Here is a 19066-nt window from a genome sequence, read left to right as displayed (position 1 = left end):
GGAAACACATTTGTTGACAAAATTTATTGAAAATAGATGTAAACAGTTCATGGTATTTAAAAGAATACACAACTTTTAAGAAGAAAGAAAGAGATTCACATCTGGAGTGAAGAAGGGCATAGTTGCCACATTTCTTGGAATGAATTCCCTTGCCCTCTTCTGTTTCTAGTTCTAGACCCTAGCTCTAAAGCCCCCAAAGGTGATGCTCCTTCAGGGTACCACTTTGCAGAGTCATACTGCAAGAGGTAAGGCCTATGTCTAGCAGAGAACAAGAATGATATCCTGTTGGCCTTAACATTGTTTGATCATTCATCTTGAGAGCACCACCATTTCCATCAAGCATATAGTCTTTGTGTATAAATTCCTATATATAGCAAATTTTTTTCAAGTGTCTATATTTTTAATCATATTAATTGAAGTATCAATATGCTTATACATGTATAATATACAGTATTAATTAAATATTAGATAAAATAGGTAATATTCAGTAAAGTCAGTTCTGTCAAGTCAATTAAAAGAAACAACACAAAAGGATTTGCTTTGATTTATACATGTAATTTATATATTTTCTCTTTTTTGATATGTACATATATATGCAATAGTCCTTCTGGTTTATTCATTGAAATGTTTTGAAGGCAGAGTGCTGATATCATCCAGCTAGGTGCCTTACCTATGCACCCAGGAGACTTGATTCTCAGTGTGTCTGGAGCCATTTCTATTCCCAAGCATGGTGCTCTTCTGGTTCGTACCTGGGACCAGTGTCTCCAAATGTACACCTCCCCTCTCCTGTCAAGACCTCAGGCTTCGTCATACAATGTGATGAATACCACACTTGCAGCATTCTCTGTCTGTCCAGGAAGCTGGTCCCTGACTGATGGACACTTTTACTTAGCATGGCTGAATGTGAGTCATGCTCATACGCAGGCTGCCTGACACCTAACAAATAACTGGGCAAGCTCAAAGGAGTTTATCTTTTAAAACCTCTCACAGTGGACTCACCATGGAAAGCCATAAAGTTAATCCATAAACCCGGTAGAATGTAATGCCTGTCTTACTTGGCAGCTGCAACAACTAAAATGCCTGGGTAGTGCTTGTGGCGCAGCTTAGTGGTAGAGCGTTTGCCTTGCATAGAAGAAAATGAGACTTCAGCCCAAGCGTTGCAAGCAAAGCAACAGCAAAAGGCCTGTGCACACTTGATTCCCTTGTATTTTAATGCTCTTCCTTGCATATAGATCCCCATTGTCAACGTTCCTGGCAGGAATGTGTTCATGTGGATCAGTGTTTTATTTATTTTTATGCCATACTTTTCAGTAAGAAATGCATTTGTATACACTCAAGAAATAAATGTATAGTAACAGAGAAACAGTCATAGAACTGCATTCAACCTCCTTAGCTGATAAACTCTGAGATTCTTTATAGTGACAGACTTTATTCTAGTGTGTTATTCCTCCAGTGGGTTGTGAATACAACCCATAAATAAATTTATAACCCACAAATGGGTCACAGCTCAAAACACCTGATAGACAGCAACATCATTGTTGGGCTAACATCCAGGACACTGAGAAATGCTCTTATTTTAAGTCTGCCAGGAAATTCTCTTCTCTTCCTTCCTTATAATATGTTATCATATTTAATTATTTGAGAAGTCAGAAAGGGAAAACATCCAACTTTTCTGTCTTACTTACCAATCAGCACTGAATGAGTAGGTACAGTACCTCCCCAACACACATCTTCAGAGCGTCCCACAGACTGTGTTGGATGATATTAGACCCTGTCCATATTGTCATACTCTGTGTCACCTACTTATAGACACATTTTAGGACATGTTTCCCCCACTAAGTACCTGCCCCACACTGTGCCTTGAACTTTCATGTCAAAGCTTCTACAGTAAGCTAGCTTGAGTTCTTTCTTCCTCCTTCCTAATTTCTCAAATAGATGAGCTATTACTGTAAATCTTAGCAATCTCAACTACAACTTATACCCTTTCCTTAGGAACTTCACTTTCTAACTTTAAAGAGATACTTTAGAGATCCCTTTTGTATACTGAAACTGTAAGTAAAGTAGTGTCACTCATTAAACTCAAGCACTGTGACTCACCAAGCTTCAGTCCCACAACTAGGATAGCTATGCAATGTTTAAAGGGTGGGAAGTCTATACAGGGGAGATACAGAGGGACAGAACAGTACAGTGTAAGCTATCGCCTTGCTAAAAGGAATATCATGTGATTTCAAATTTGTAAATTTATTATTTGAGATTTTTCTATTTAATATTTTTGTATCATAATTGATCAGCCACACAGAGCTGTTTACTCAAGGTTAGATGTGATCATTGACATCATGATTCAAAGCAATTGAGATCCCTCTCACCCAACCATCACTAAAATGGGCCCATTAGCACTCCTTCCTACAGGAAGGGGCAATACTAGCTGTGATCATGAAACCCACCACTCCACAAGTAGACAGAAGCTGTTAATCTCAATAAAATCGTTGATTTAGCAAGCTGGAGTTATTTCTTTAGGTCCACTATTGCCCCCTCTGTCTGTGGTGAACAGAAATAAACTCTGTGGATAAGTCAAACAGCAACCATGATGTTCTAAGCCACAGATAGGGAATAAATGTATTTGGGGTAGCTCAGGCACACATCTTAGTTTCCTAAGGCTAGCAGAAAAAATATGGCCAGAACCTGGAATCATATTCTAAGGAAGAAGAGAATAAGAGACAATTAAATACAGGAACCACTAATAACCTCCTCTCCCCTCTGCAATTGTTCTGGAGGTTTGAAGAAGCCATTCTCTTTCAAGAACCCTCCCCCCCAATGGTAGCAGAGCTGATCTATAACCCACGAGTTACATATTAACTGCCATAGGAAAAAATCAAACTGATTCTTTTCTCCCTTATTAAAAAATATCAGAGACACTCAATGTGGTTTGGTGGAATTTACAGAACTGACTTCTCACACCATCTTTCTCCAAAGTAACTCCAACTACCTGCTTCCATAGTCACCTCTGCAAACCCAGTGTAAACAGCTGACATTCCATTTAATTGGACACAGTTCCTTGCTCATAGGACCCAATAGGGCTTTGCAGTTTAATTTTGGTTTCCCTGGGATAGGGAATATAGACCAAAGGTAATAATTGTGCCCTTTAACTGTATCTTAGTTAGGGTTTTATTGTTGTGAAGAGATACCATGACCATAGCAACTCTTAAAAAAGGAGAACATTTAATTTGGGCTGGCCTACAGTTTCTAAGGTTTAATCCATTATCATCCTGGCAGAAGTCATGGTGGTATGCAGGCAGACATGATGCTGGAGAAGACTTGAGAGTTCTACATGTTTATCCACAGGCAGCATAAGGAGACTTTTTGCCATACTTGGAGTAGCTTGACCATTTAAGACATCAAAGCCTGCCCCCAAACTGACACACTTCTTCAAACAAGGTCATATCTACTGGATCAAGACCACACCTCCTAACAGCACTACGCTCTGTGGTCCAACCTTTCAAACATGTGAGTCTGATAGGGACCATTCCTATTCAAATAAACACAAATTGATATAACACATTTTTTCTACACGTTTTTTTTCTTTTCTTTTATCTGAATGACTTGAAAAACAATCCTTCTTCTGGATTTTCGTTTATTTGCTTTGATTTTTGAGACATGGTGCTGCTGGGTAGCACAGGCTAGTCTGAAACTCCTGGTTCCTCTGCCTTCAGTGGGCCAACAAGCCTGTTCGTTTCTCCTCCGCAAGTCATGGGTTTTTACTGATGATCTTCTAGACCAGAGTTACTCAACCTGGGTCACAAGTTATTTCCAAAATTATTTACATTATGATTCATAACAGTATCAAAATTATAGTTGTGAAGTAGCAACAAAAATGATTTTATAATTAGGGGTCACGAGAACCTGAGGAGCTGTAGTACAGGAGCACAGGTTGAAAACCATTGTTCTAGCCTTTATCTTTCCTCCTTCAGTTTATTTACACACTCTCTGGCTCTCTTTAAGTGTCTCCCTCAAGGAACAGCTCTCTGTACAGCCATAGTCATATTTAGCCACTGTCTGTCTGATGGGTTTTTAAAAACCCAGTATGACCACATTTGATGAGAGATTCAAGGTTTACATCTTCAAACCTCCTGAAGCCGGCTTATCTCCTAAGCCTTCTGACTGAGACCTAACCAGACTTTCCTTTGCCTTCACTTGAGGCAAGACATTTGACATGTTTAGTTTCTCTTGAATTACTCTAAAATCATCTTGTTTTAATAGTTTTCCCTTTTATTATCTGTTGCTGTCCTTGTCCTGTTCGGTTTTTTTCTTCTACTGTTCTGATAATCCCTGTCTACATATCATAAAACAAATTCTGTTTGTACTTGGAGTTTCAAGAAATATTGTAAGCCATACAGAAACAGGAAAATGTTTCTATAATTAAGCAACTAACATGTATGTATCCTTTCATGCATTTTTCTGTGTCTAAGATAGGAGTAGCTAAATATGCTTATTTAACAGAAATCCCCAGGTGTCTCAGAGCTTCTATGCTTGGATAAAATACCACAATGAAAAGCAACTTGGGGAGGAAAGGGTTCGTTTTACCTTACAGCTTATAGTCCATTATCCATGGAAGTGAGGCCAGGCTCAAGGTAAGAACTGAAGGAGAGGCTCTGGTGATACTGTTTACTGGCTTGCTCTGCCTGCTTTCCTATACAACCCAGGACTCTCAGTCCAGGGATAGGATTATCCAAAAGGATGCCCCATATGCCAATCTGTTGGAGGAATTTTCTCACTTCTTCTGATGTGACTCTACCTCGTGTCAAATTGACACTAGCCAGGATACCAATATTAAACAATCTTGTTCATTTCAGTCCCCGTTTGTTCATTTTCTGGCACCCTCACTGATCTCCATCTCTGCATTTTTAGGAGGCCGGAGCTCAGCTTGCAAAAGAAAAATTCCAATTTTGCTGATCAATTCAAGCTTGCGACCTCTGTGTGTACAGAGAACTAATGTGCTTGGATAGAGTTAAACATAGAGGGAAAAAATCCAATTGTAACAGAGCTCCCATTTTCTCAGTGCTGGAGAGCATGGGATATTTCTTCCTTTCCAATCCTGATTTATTTTCAGCCTCGTCCAAGAACTACTGGGAGTTAAAGTAGCACATTGCTCACGGGCCCAGCCCTCTGTAAAGAGCGATCCCTGGACTGCCTCTTTCTCAGCAGTCACCGTTCCATGTCTCAGGGAACGAAATGACAATTCATCCTGTCCCTGGCTCTTCCAGGCAGAAATGAAGCAGTGCTTCCTCTGTTTCTTTCTACTCGGCATAAAATCAGAATCTGCTACCAGCACAGATGCCAGAAAAGTGTCACGGTGTAAAGCTGAAAGCGGGAGAAGGGTGAGCTTAGGCAGGTCTCCCTGCTGCCTCTGCAAGATAGCAGGGAGAAAAAAAAATACGACTAGTTTGAAAAGCAGACAGAAGTGCACTCTCATGGATGTGGCTTTTGAAACTTTTCCCCCCAGAAAATCGAATGCAATGTGTACAGGACACTTTAGCCCCCTGCAGATGCAGGAAGGAAACAAAGCCTTATTAATCGTGCACTGATGCTGACAGTGAGGTGCTCTTTATTCTGTGCTTTGACCAGTTTAACTGAGAATTGATTCTCCTTGTCTTGGGAATTTATATTTGCCCATTGCAGAAGCTAAGGGTACACAATTGTGCTTTAAGGATGAGGGCATGACTCTGTGTGTGAGAGGGAGGGAGAAGTGGAAGGAGAGGGGGAGGGGAGAGGGAGAGATGAGAGAGAGAGAGAGAGAGAGAGAGAGAGAGAGAGAGAGAGAGAGAGAGAGAATAATTACAGCAATCTGGGAGTGGAGGCAACAAGAGGATGTCAAAGTCATTCTAAGCTATGTATAGAGCATGAGTCCAGCCTAAGCTACATGAGGCTCTGCCTTAGGGAAAAAGAAAAGAACCAATGATGGAGGAGGAGGAGGAGGAGGAGGAGGAGGAGGAGGAGGAGGAAGAGGAGGAGGAGGTAGAGGAGGAGGCGGGGGAGGGACGGGGACAAGCAATCAGTGTGCTGAGAAGTGTGAACTTCAATTTAGGACTTCAGACCTTTTCTGTTCATGTGGCCTATGGTATCACCTAGGCCCTGATTAGAGCTTTAGAATCTCTGCCCAACACAAGCACCTTGAGTCCAGACTGGTGTTTTAAAAGGCTCCAAGGGTGGGAGAGGGCAAAGCCTGATGCCTTCTACAGACCAAGAAGCAACTTCCAGGAAGACTTGACAGTTTCTTTGGAACATGGATAAGTACTGTAGACTTCTTCACCACAGTAGCACTTCCAAACATTTTAGAGGGCCAGTGTAAACCTTTATGCAAAAATACAAAATAAACACAATCTTAAATATACATCTGTGTGCTTTAAGTTTTACATAATTTTCCGTGTGTGCATGCAAATGCATACATATATGTGGTTCTCGGTATCAGAATCTGTCCCTACAGAAACACAGACTGTTGAACTGAAGTGGAACCTTTGGTAAATACTTAATATTCTGGTAGTTAAATTCTAATGTCTGAAAACTTTGCCCAGCTCTGTTTATAGGATAGTGTTGGCAAAGACAGATGGCAGCCAAGAGGGCTAAATGCATTTTAAAAATAGGAAAATTTCAAATAGAGTTATTATCCCCTAGATTTTTTTTTTGCTAGTAAAACACTTAGTGGCTGTTGAAATGGGCTCCTCCATACTGAAACAGTGTTGCCTGAGAGAAATCCACAAAAGTAAACTAGTTTAAACAAATCAATAAACACTGTATAGTTATACAAATACTTCATTGGTTTCCAATACGTGAATGTCATCTGAACCTGTAGGAAACAAACGTTTGAACGGGGGTTGTATGATTCAGAGGAATCTTCACCACAGCATACTTAGTGGTGGTGTAAATCCTGCCCTGAGTCATTTGTCTTACAAAAGTACAGCAGTTAAAGCACATTCAACATCCATTGTTACTATGTGCTCGTTTTTGTGGGCATGCCTACAAAAGTGTGTGTGTGTGTGTGTGTGTGTGTGTGTGTGTGTGTGTGTGTGTGTGTCTGTGTGTGTCTGTGTGTGTGTGTGCCTTGCATGTGTGTGCAGTGTGTATATAAATGTGTGCGTACAAGTATGTGTGCATGAATGTGTGTATATGTGCACTGTGTGTGTGTGTGTGTGTGTGTGTGTGTGTTATGAGGAGGATCTGCAAGCACAATATTTAAAGCTCAAACTGAAGCCAGCTTCCAGACTCTTCATGGTTTAAGCAGGCTCAAGCAAGCTTTCTTTGAGTCCTGGTTCCTGTGCTCTCTGCATATGCTCCTCACTTTCCAGTACAATGCGGTTAGCTTGATTAAGCACTTACTGTGCATATTAAGAATCCTTCCAGAGCTACTCCGGGAAGCTCTGAGAGATACACAAATGAATATGAGCAGGTCCCTGCCTTATGGAGTATGACGGCAGGTGCAGGGACTAATAGGAACACAGTGCTTGCCAGATTTGAAGGTCAAAACTTTTCTGTTATTAATCTGGCTTATATCCCAACTAAGTACAAATTGCTTTGATCTCAGCTGATGTACCATCCTAAAGGGGAAGACAGTCAGTCTAGCACAATGGAAGGCTAGAATAAATTCATGTCTTAAACTTTTATGCTTAGGTTTTGTTGTCGATCTTTTGAGGTGTGGTCTCCTCATAAGGCTTCTAACTTACTATGTAGCCCAGGTTGCCCTCAAACTTACAATCCTCCTGCTTCTGCACCTACGTGTGGCTAGTACAGTCTAGCACCACTGTTCCTGGATCTAAAGCATTACTTTTTTAATTTTTAAATGGAGATTGATAGTATGTCTTCATCTATTTACTCTGTCTGGGGAACTGAACACAGTCTTGCCCATGCCAGGCAAGTGCTTTACCAATGAGCTACATGCCAGACCCTCTCTAAAGGAATCCTAAAGCAGGTATTTTTATGGTGTAAATGTTTATGTCTGAACCTTTAGATACTGGAATAAGATCCCATCACTTGAGTTTCAGGCCTTTGCCCTGACAGCTCTCTCCACGTGGAATACCAATAAATTTTCTAACTATTGGCTCCTTCTCAACACTTGAAACACTTCTCTGACACCATTAGAATAGAGACCTCAGTCTCCCTAAGATGCTCATCTACTGGTCAGTACACCTGAGAAGCACACAGTAATCTAATTAACATTTACAGGAAAATGCAAATCAAAAGTCTTCTGATACTCCTTCTCACCACAGCAACCGTGGCCTTTATTAAGAAAACAGGTCATATCAAGCACTGCCAAAGTTTTGAGGAAAGGGAAATCCATACATTGTTAGCATGATTGTTAATGCTTGCAACCAGCTGGTCTCCGGTGGAATTTAAGGCCCACCCCACGTGAGAGAATTCATGTCTGTTACTGTAAACTGAGTCAAAAGCCATAGCTGGGGAAATGGGCACTGGGAGCAGGAAAAGCATGCCGCTGTTATTTCAATAAATTCCCATGGTATCAAGCTGCTCTGCATTGATGCTCATAGTCCTTGCCATATGCTATGCTCAGCCTCAGTCAGATTAGCTTCTCTTTGCACTGAAACACAGTGAGTGCAGTGACTCGTGGCTTCTTACAATGCTGAGGGTAAGCAACCGCTGGGTGCTCAGCCCTGCAAGGGCCTTTACCCTCTAAGGTTCAGAGAGCATCACATAAGAGGAAACAGAAAGCTGTGTGGTGGGGATGGGGGATGCAAAGTGTTGTCTTCTGGGTCTGACGCAGACTTTGCAAAGAAAACATTCACAGCAGCTGCTATACACACAGCTGCACAAAGCTGGGCCTGTAAACAATCATGGGACGGGAGTCCAAGGTGCTACGGCCTCTCGGGCTATGGGTGAGTGCCAAGGAAGGGCAAACCGTTCTCTGTTGTGTGTGTGCACTGCTGAGTCTACCAGGTTCTAGAGGAGCATTCTGTACCCTTTGTCATAGAATGGCCCCCTTTAAGCTCGGTCATCACAAATCAAGAGCAAAGGACATGAAAGTGGGCAAGAGCCTTATAGGGAAGAATTCCTGGTGGAAGTGTGGGGGAGAAGTGAGAATGGGGTGAGAATAACTAGTGTGTTATATGCATTAGGAAACTGTCAAAGAATAACGCATAAAATTTGAGACTACATTCATGGAGATCACTTCATGAACAAGTCCTATTTATTCCTTTATTTCCCTTTATTTTATTGAGAATAGATTTTTTTCCACAGAATACAGTCTGATTATAGTTCCCCTCACCAAAGTCTTCTTAGATTTACTTAAATGTCACTCATTTGCTTGTCCACTCAACATGCCATTGTTCATCTCCTGAATGTCAGGTTCTGCCCTACTGCCTCAATAGTAGTGATTACCGAAATAGATCACTTCTATGTCTTGAGGCTTATGAATGTGTTTACTGGTAATTGTCAATATCATGCAAAAAAGTAACTCAATAATTCAGTATCAGGCCCACCCAGTAATAATTCATCTTAAACAGTGCTTCCTTAACATTGAGGAAATCAGACTGGTTGAGATTATAATGATAACATCCATAGATAATTTTACATGTTCTTCATCCAGCTTTCAAAACAGGCTGTAAAAGACATGATTCATCTGGTATCCTTTTATAGATAAGGAAATGACAGTGTGTAAAGGTTATGCCTTGAGTTGATGGGGACGATAGTCAGATTGAACCTGGCTGGCTTCTATCCAGGGTTTATGCTACCACACCCACTGTCAGGCTGCAGCCTGGCTCCTGTGAGAGCTGACATCACTAATCAGGATGCCCGTGAGATCAGTATAACCAGCCTTGTTGCATACGGCAAAAGCCTCTATAACCATGCAAGTGGACTTGCCAGCCCATATGGCTGTGCCTAGTGTCAGCTGTAGTCTAGTTTCACAAGACAAATGTTTCCTTTTCACTGAGGTATTAATATTCAGCGAGATGTTCAGATCTTAAGTTAATAATTCACTGAGTTTGAGGAATGCATATATTCATGGACAGCCCATGTCAAGATAGAGATCATTGCTAATCCTGAAGAGAAGCTCTCCCTTTTACCCATTTTTGGGCAGCTGTACATGCTTTACTTGGTCTGATATGGATTTCTGCAGCACTTTGAATTATGAGTGATGGCTTTGAGTCCCCATAAATGCTTCAGTTGTCAGAGCTAGCCAACGATCACACGTGAAAGTGGTATCAATCACACATTCAGCAGCAAGCTGCAATTCTGGACTTCTCTGCCCTCTTTTTATCTATGGCATCTGTCTCAAAGTGTCAGTCATGCTCTGTCTTCACCAAATACACCTGGTTTTACAAACACCACAATAATCGTAGTGCCCCCGAAAAGACACCAGCTCATTTGCCTGTCTGTCTGTGTCTCGTAATGTAAGTATCACTACGCACAACTTCGCTAAACAAATGCAGTAGGTCTATTTGTCTAATCCAAAAATCATGGCACATCAGCAATGCCCCTGGACAAGCAGAAAAGACTTGCTATTTCCATACTGATTACCTCAGGAGGTACCTAATCTGATGGACAGGAAGGTGATAAATCAGAATAAATACTAGGCCCATGACTGTCAAATTTTAACATGAATATAAATCCTCTGAGAATCTCTCTAAAATTTAGATGCTTATTTCTTTGGTCTCAGCCGAGCCTGACATGTTCTAGGAATCATTTGTCATGCTGCTGATGCTGCTCAAGAAAGAACCGAAGCTGATACAGGAAGGTTATGGGAAACAATTCAAGTTTGGATTAAATACACATGTATAAGTGCTGTTCTCATTAATGCGAAGAACTGTCTTCCAAGCGGTGATAAGGAAGAAAGAACTAATTCGGACACACAGCTTAAATGTATACTCCATCATGGCAAGGCACGGTGGCAGAAGTGGGGTGGTAGAGAGAGCAGCTGCTTGTTCACATCACTGAAGCTCAGAGAGCGACGGGAGTGCTGGCACGCATCTGACTTTCTTCTCCTCTTTATCCAGTGTTGAGACCCTTGGGGTGGTGCCATCCACATAAATCCTCTTCGGAATCACCTTTACAGACACATCAAAAGTCCGCCTCACTGATGTCCAAGGCATTTCATTACAGACAACAATATAAATTAACCTTCACAAGCCCCCACCTCCCAGGCATTCGACAGTAAACTTGATCTCACATCAGAAACCCTGGGAGACTCGCCTAACTAAGTGGCTTGTTTAACGCAGGTCTTAGCAGAGTGCTAGTGTGAACTGTGACATTCTAAGTGCGTGCTACGGCGGAGGTTTCCTGTGGATTGGACCCTGAAAGCTTTTCTTCACAGAACATCTGTTGCATGCACCCACCTCTAATAGGGTGTCAGGCACCCAGACATCCTTCATCCTAAACTTCTGAAGCTCCAAGGGACTTACCTCCTTGATCTGATTATCTTTATACATCAAAGAAAAGTGTAGGCTAGTGACAGACACTGTCTAGCTCATGTGGAGGCTAAGCTTACTCTCTAGCACTGCCAGAAAATAAGTCTTCCTCCTTTTGTAATTCTTAATTTGATTTTCCTTACTTCTGTCTTCCTGAAGCAAGTTATATGAAATTTCAAACCAACAAGACTAAGCTTATATGTAAGTTCTTACCAGTGTGTTGACCAAGCAAAGTAGCTCTGGACAGAAAGCAAGCCCTGGAAGATAGCAACCGCATACGCTTATTCACTAAGCACTCCAGAAATGACAAGGTCTATGTTTCCTTTTCTGTGCATGAGCAGGGGCTGTACATCCTTCCTGGTCTACCTGGGAAGGCTGGGGCTTGTGTCTAACTTCTCTCAGTTCCACCCTTCCCCCACCTCATTTTTGTGCTAGGGATGTGTTCTCTGTCTGACAGCTCAGAATTAAAAAAGTTTCTTTCCAAACTGTCAAACTGGTCTATTCCACCAGCGTATTTAAGACAGAAACAGACTTTAAAACTCAGCACTTCTAGGAAGCCTAAGACAGGAAAGCCGATTGCTTTCTGTCTAACGTAGACTGTCCTCTCCCAGGCAATTTGGATTTCTGAAGTTGGCTCTGGCATCATGTTATGACATTCCACATGTTATGACATCCCACATGTTATGACATGCACTGTTCTGATGAACAGGCACAAAGCTTTGCAAAGTCTCATTCACTGAAAAAACACTGTAAGAAGGAGAAAATACTGTGCTACCTATTCAATAAATTCCTATTACTCTTCTGACTCATGTTTATGGGTCTATGTGATCATGAGTAAGCCTTGTGGTGGTTCACAGAATATTCAGAAATCACAAACTCACATTCTCTCCTTCTGAGTACCCCAGGCAAGAGCAGATGCTCTAGGCCAGAGAAGGTGGTCGCCTTTCAGCACTCAGCCTCTCCTTTAGTTGTTCACCTTCTGCTGACTGGGGGTGTCTCTTTTTGCTCCAATCCTTTGAGTAGGAAAAATTACTACCCATATTTTATAGGGAAAGAACCGAGGGCTTGCTCTGCTATAAAAATGTATAACTGCATGTCTTAGATGGATTTTGGAGCTGGCAAGAACCAGGAATCAGATTTGTGACTGCGACCTTATTTAATAATGCAGCATTGACAGGCACATTTCTAGTAAGTAATTGTGTTTACATTAATTGGATATAAGATGGTCACTGCTAGAGCAATCCATGGTCTATAATGCAAGAACAATTGCACTCTTACTTCAACATTAGGACAACAAAGTTAAATCCCTCAATACTGTTAGTATTTTGACAGGTTGGATCCATATACATTTAATTAAAGAGTATAGTGTACTTCGGAAGAGCTGGTCCCACTCTAATACCATTGCTTCCATGAGAAAGCATAACAATCATTTATACTTTGAGATGCCTTTTATTGAACTGGCAGTGTGTTGGGTCTGAGAATCTGGATGTTTCTGAACATATGAGCTCATTTATTTTTGCAAAGCCCATTCCTAAAGTAGATGTCACAGCGAAGCACCCTGCATCACATTAAAGCAGCCAAGCACTGTATTCAAAGTGTTACAAGCTGAATCTTACACACCAAAACAGCTTAATTTCATTTTCTAAAAACCCCATTTTTAAGGCCATTTTTGTCTCCATCTTCAATTTTCCAGTTCATATTTTGGATATAAGGATGCTTCTAGGATTGGTAATCATTTTCCCAATCTGTGATAATCAAGTGTCCTTTGCATTAATGAAGTTTCAGTTTTATGAGAAAAATACAAAATTTTTTATATTTTTTTCCACAGTGAATTTTTTTTTTCTTTCTATTATTTGGGTCTGGTTTGAAGCTCCTTGATCCAATGTCTTAAGCTTTTCCTGATAAGCATGGATCCATTCTTCTATACTGTTGTCTATAGTTGAATAAATTTGGGCCCCCATTGATGGATTTGGCTGGAGAAACAACATTAGGGACAACAAAGTTAAGTCTCTCAGAACACATTTTGACAGGTTGGATCCATTGTTTAATTAAAGAGCCATGAAAGAGCTGGTCCCACTTCTAATACTTCTAGAATCCTTTATACTTTTTGAGATGCCTTTTATTGAAATGTGTTGGGTCTGAGAATCTGGATGTTTTGATATATTTTTATTTTTGAAAGCATTCCTAAAGAAGTCACAGGCAAAGCATCACATTCTGTATTCAAAGTAATAAAATCTTACAAAAAAAATGTTCATTTTCTAAAAGACAGAAGTTTTTCTTCATTATAGATGCACATGTTTTTGAAATAGAAATGATTATTGAAAAAAATATTTTATAAGGAATTATTTTTTAAAAAAATGGTTTATAGTAAATAAATAATTTTATAAAGAAGAAAACATGGGACCACAGAACACATTTCATTGTATTAGGTCCAGCAGAATTCAGTGTTGTATTAAATTGAGATATATTTAGACAAGAAGTCACAGGCAAAGATTTCTGTCCAGTAATAAAAATGTGAGGTTTTTTATTATAGACACATGTTTTTGAAATAGAAATGACCATATTTAAAAATATATAAGGCAATGCAAATGGTTTATAGTAAATAAATAATTTTATAAAGAAGAAAAGCCACAGAAGCTTTGCTTAGGTCCAGCAGTACATAGCTGAGGGAGTTGCTCTCCAGGAAAGACTCCTGTGCAAATGCTGCTCTGGCATGAATGTGTGGCACGCACATCTCATATTAACATAGCTGGAACTGCAGCTTTTGAGAGCCAATTAGGATTAGGTGAGGTCTTAAAAGAAGGTCTCATGCTGTCATTATAAGAAGAGCAAAAGACCCATAGTGTAGAATTCTCTGTCACCCTTCCTAATGCTGTGACCCTTTAATAACGTTCTTCACACTGTGGTGCCTGCTAACCATAAAGTGATTTTGTTGCTACTTCATAACTGTAATTTTGCCACCATTATGAATAGTAATGAAAATATTTGTCAAAAGGTTGAGAACTATTTCTATGACATCTCATGTGACATTATGAAGCCCAAAAGGAAGGCAGCCTCCCAGTGCTAGTGTCCTGCCATCTGACACCCCTGTTTCCTCCAAATAAATGAGAGTAAGCAAGCCAAGTTTGCCAAGTAAACTCCATGTTCTTTAAATTCTATCTGTATTTCATTATGAAACCAGAAATGAGGACTAAAACAATTCAGCATTCATTTCTGAGGTCTACTACAAGCAGATCTATTCCTCTGAAGCTGTGCAAACATGGACAGACACTGTCTACTTACTGTCAGTCGGAGGCAAACTGGGGGTGGTGAGCCTTACACTAGGTCCTAAGAAAGCTGGCACATGGTTGGGCAATCCGTCCCACTCAGAGTGTCTTGGAATCAAGGTTACTGCGTCTTACAAAATTACGGGTGCTGGTAGCAACATAGGACATTGATATTGTACGTATCTGTTGACTGTAGTTCAGAGACAGCAGATGAAGAGAAAACTATGTGAGCTGCAGAGATGAAGACAAGATAATCTAGTTCTCACATCCTTCATAGCCAACCTCAGCAATACATACACCTGACCTGTAGAAAGTGCAAGGGACTTCACCTGGGAACTGGTGAAGAGCCAGGCTGAAGCAGATCTACTCACAGCTCATGACTGGGTGCCATGATCCGTCAAGGTAACCTCAGATCAACATCTTAGTTGAAGTGGTCTGGTGGGCTTGGTTTTCTGAGGGAGATAGGTCTGTGGACCCTTCCTGTCTACACTAAAACACCTTGCTTCAGGCATTACCATTCACTAATAGGAAATGGGTTTATAGAATTTGACATATTGACATTTTCTAATGTGAGATTTTTCTGCTCAGACATCCTGTCTCCTTCCAAAGTATAAGTGACCCTGTTGGGAACAGAGGATAAGAATTAAATTTCAAGTCAATTAAAGAATCCCATTACAATCAGACTGCCCATGAGTTCAGGGACATTTTTATCATGACTTATTAAATTGAACTGTGTCTGTGTGTTTAACTCTGAGGTGAGCGAGCACTTGTTAAACAGGGAGTATGTTGTCGTTCTCATACAACCCACCATTCCACCAGGACACTTTCTAGGTCCAGCTTTTATGACAGTTTAGCGAAATATTGGGGGCAATGGTCTCAGAAAATATTGTAATTCTCTTTGATTTCTGTTTCTTTAGCTTTTGGCTTTTAGCTTTCCAAACTTTATAGGGCCAACTTTTAAAGTCCTGGTCTCAAAAATGAACCCAGGATCCATTCAAACCCTCTTCACCATTCACTACAGAGAAACATAGTCAGACATGAGTTCAACTGGAGATGTTCCACAAAGCCAGACCACAATATCCCACATGTAAGAGGGTATATTTGAATCTCAATGAAGGAAGTAACAGGTCAGCAAGCAACAGGGTCAGCTGTGCCCTCCTTCGGAAAAGATTTAAAGGCAGATGTGGAAATGCTATGTGACTCACTCCTGTAGCAAATATTCTTCAGTATTAAAAAAAAGAAAAAAAAAGAATGCATTGCTAATGTTCACTCTTCCACAATAAAAGCAGAATCCCCAGTGTCTCCGAATGCGTGATTAATTAACAAATGAAGATTGCTGGAGGGCAGGGTTTCTCCAACTTTCAGGAGCACATCCCTTTGCCAGGAGAGGTTGTCAAAATGCACATTTTGATTCGGTCCATTTGGGTAAGAGTCAAGAGTCTGCAGTACTAATACACTTCCAGGTGATGCAGATGACCCTTGCCCAAGGCCACACTTGAAGTGGTAAAGCTGAGGCTACCACTAGAAAGAAACTCATTTCCTTTATCATGGGTGTCAGGTTTTAGAGGCACTACAGCAATGTGCAACTAGTGGCTGCTGAACAACACAGACAAAGAGTATTGTAGCAAAGAAAAATGTGTTAGAGGGCTGGAGGGGTGGTTCAGTGGTTAAGAGCACTGACTGCTCTTTCCAGAGGTCCTGATTTCAATTCCCAACAACCACATGGTGGCTCACAACCATCTGTAATGGGATCCGATGCCTTCTTCTGGTGTGTCTGAAGACAGCTACAGTGTACTCATATGCAAAAAATGGACATTTTTTTTAAAAAGTTTGTTGGATAGAATTGTTTGAAACACTTGGAAAATGGTCTCAAATAACACTAATTCTCCTTGATTGCTGTGTCTTTAGTTTTCTTTCTTTGTTACTTTCTCTCCATTTCCCTCACCATTTCAAGTCCATGTACCATCAAAACAGTGTGCTTTTCACTACTCATTCCTAGTTTAAGCAGATTTGATGAATGATAGATATTAATTTGTAGATGGCTTGGGGAAAATAAATTTAATTTGCTGTAGCTTTAAATATCTGCAGTGTCTTCATATACAATCTATCAATAGTTGATTTTAGTAACAGCAAAAAAAAAAATAGTCAGCATTTATCTCTTAGTATAAAGACTGAGGAAAAAAGATTCTTCTACCCAAAAAACAGATTTGATTTTATTTCCTACACATGTTCTCCCAATCTACTTTTCTGTGAAAAGTGATTCTTTTTCTATCTCATATAGCCAATGGCCCTTGCAGTAGTTGAAAATTCTACTCTCTGTTGCACTGATTAAAGGGTAACCATCTTTCTGGACAAGGAAGCTATGCCCATATATTTGGCATATTACAAACCATTTGATGGAAGTTTAACGACATTCAGTTTGGAAAACTACAGATGATAACAGGCTATATCAGAGGGACACTTGTGGAAGGTCACAGGATGTCGTCGGTCAACTGTTCTACATTTTGAGTTTTGAAATCTGGCTGAAGACAGGGAAAGGTTTTTAAACCTGCAAGACTCAAAACATGTAAACGCCACAGATAAAGGTTCTAGAATTGAGGTGTGTGGATGTCGTCTCTTGCAGAGAGGCCCTGGTAACAAACACCTTCTCTGTCAATCCTTCCATACTCAGCTAGAGCAGCCATGGAGCATCTCTGAAATTGGCAACTCCAGGATCTGCAGGAAAGTCAGGGGCATCCTTGGCTGGTTTCACATGTTTGATAAACCGTGTATCATCACATCACATCTTTTATAATTATAACCTGAAGTAGACTGGAGAGATGGACCAAATTATGTTCCCAGCAACCAAGGTGCCTGGCTCACAACTGCCTATAACTCTAGCTCCAGAAGATAAAATACTTCTGGCTACCTTTCGCACCTGCATTCATTTACACATGCATGTGCATGTATGTACACACCTGCACACAGACCCATACACGGAGACACTAAAAATTAAACTTAAAAATCGGTAGTTAAATTAGACTGTTCATAATTTGATACATAAGTGGCTATATAATACAAAACAAGTTCAATAAAGGTAAATACACTGTCTTTATTTTTATTACAAAATGCTAAGAAAAAGAGTAAACAGGCTGTTATATGTTCCTATAGCACACACCCAGAAAGGTAGAAATTGCAAATTTCGTAAGGATGTCTAAAACACAATCAATTTCATACTCTTACCAAAGTGTAAATTAAGGCAATTCTCTTACAAAAACACTTGGCACTACTCAACACAGGATTCATTGACAACTACACATGTGGCAATTACACACCTGTTCATGCACACTCAGCAGGAAGCATAGAGTAGGATACTAAAGTCAATAGCTTATACTTCCTATGGCTACTGTAAGACTGCCATCCACTCTGTGACTTAAAGTAACAAGTTTATTTTTATAGTTCTGGGGACTACTTGTCATACCACAAAATTGGAAACTATATAAACAACTGAAAGTAGTCTGACACAAAAAGTACATGCAATAAGATTTTATGTCAAATTATAGCCTTATTAATTCTATTATTTATAGATGTCAAGTGAATCGATCCATCACTTGCCTTTGACTGAGGAATGAATGCATTAGGTCAAACACATTTCCCATCACCCTCTCTCCTATTCCACAGCTTCATTTTTCTCGTAGCTCCATCACTCTCTTAGATGACTGTTCATTTACATAGTCTTATTGTCAATGTCATCCTTAATAGTTTTGAAGATCCATGTGGTCAAATTCTCATCTGTCTGTGTTAGATGATAAGGAATTTGGTTCTGAAATATAATATTCATAGGGGCTGTGATATATATATATATACATATATATATACACATATATATGTACATGTATATATGGACCCCCACCATACAAAGTCTGAAGCATGGCAAATTCCCAGTTTCTGTGAGGTCCATACTTGTGAAATGAGCCCTACATGTAGACAACTGAATGTTATCATAGGAAACCACTTTCTAGACTTGCAAGAGCCACCCCCGTCCTCATACATCTTGCTTCACAGCTCAATCATCATGCCCATGTATTCTTATGGCTTCTGCTTATTTACTGGGACCTCATAGCCGGTGGATGTGCCAGTGATCTCTCTCCATCAATCTATAATCTATGTCTTGCTAAAATGCTACTTGACTCTGAAGAACATTCACAATCTTTTCGGTACTCAACACTGTAGAAAAATACCCATAATTAGATTTTTTTGATAGTCAATCAACTATAGCTTATAGTCAGAGTCTTTATTAAACTAGAACATGAATCACGAAAATTAGTAATGAAATTACATGACAATCAGCAGTAGAAAAACAAAAATAACACTGTTGCTAGATGCAGATATCCACGGCTGTTCTGTGCC

At 40.2% G+C, this 19066-nt stretch overlaps 1 protein-coding gene across 2 annotated transcripts in view; it reads right to left on the bottom strand.

The window, feature by feature from the left end:
- Plcb1 (phospholipase C beta 1) overlaps positions 1 to 19066 on the bottom strand; it is a 671578-nt gene that overhangs the window by 425258 nt on the left and 227254 nt on the right. The window lies entirely within an intron of this gene.

Source organism: Rattus rattus, chromosome 5, assembly GCF_011064425.1.
Source record: "Rattus rattus isolate New Zealand chromosome 5, Rrattus_CSIRO_v1, whole genome shotgun sequence".
NCBI classification, from domain to species: Eukaryota; Metazoa; Chordata; class Mammalia; order Rodentia; family Muridae; genus Rattus; species Rattus rattus.
The sequence above is the reverse complement of the archived record's forward strand: the minus strand, read 5'-3'. Positions and strand labels throughout refer to the sequence as shown.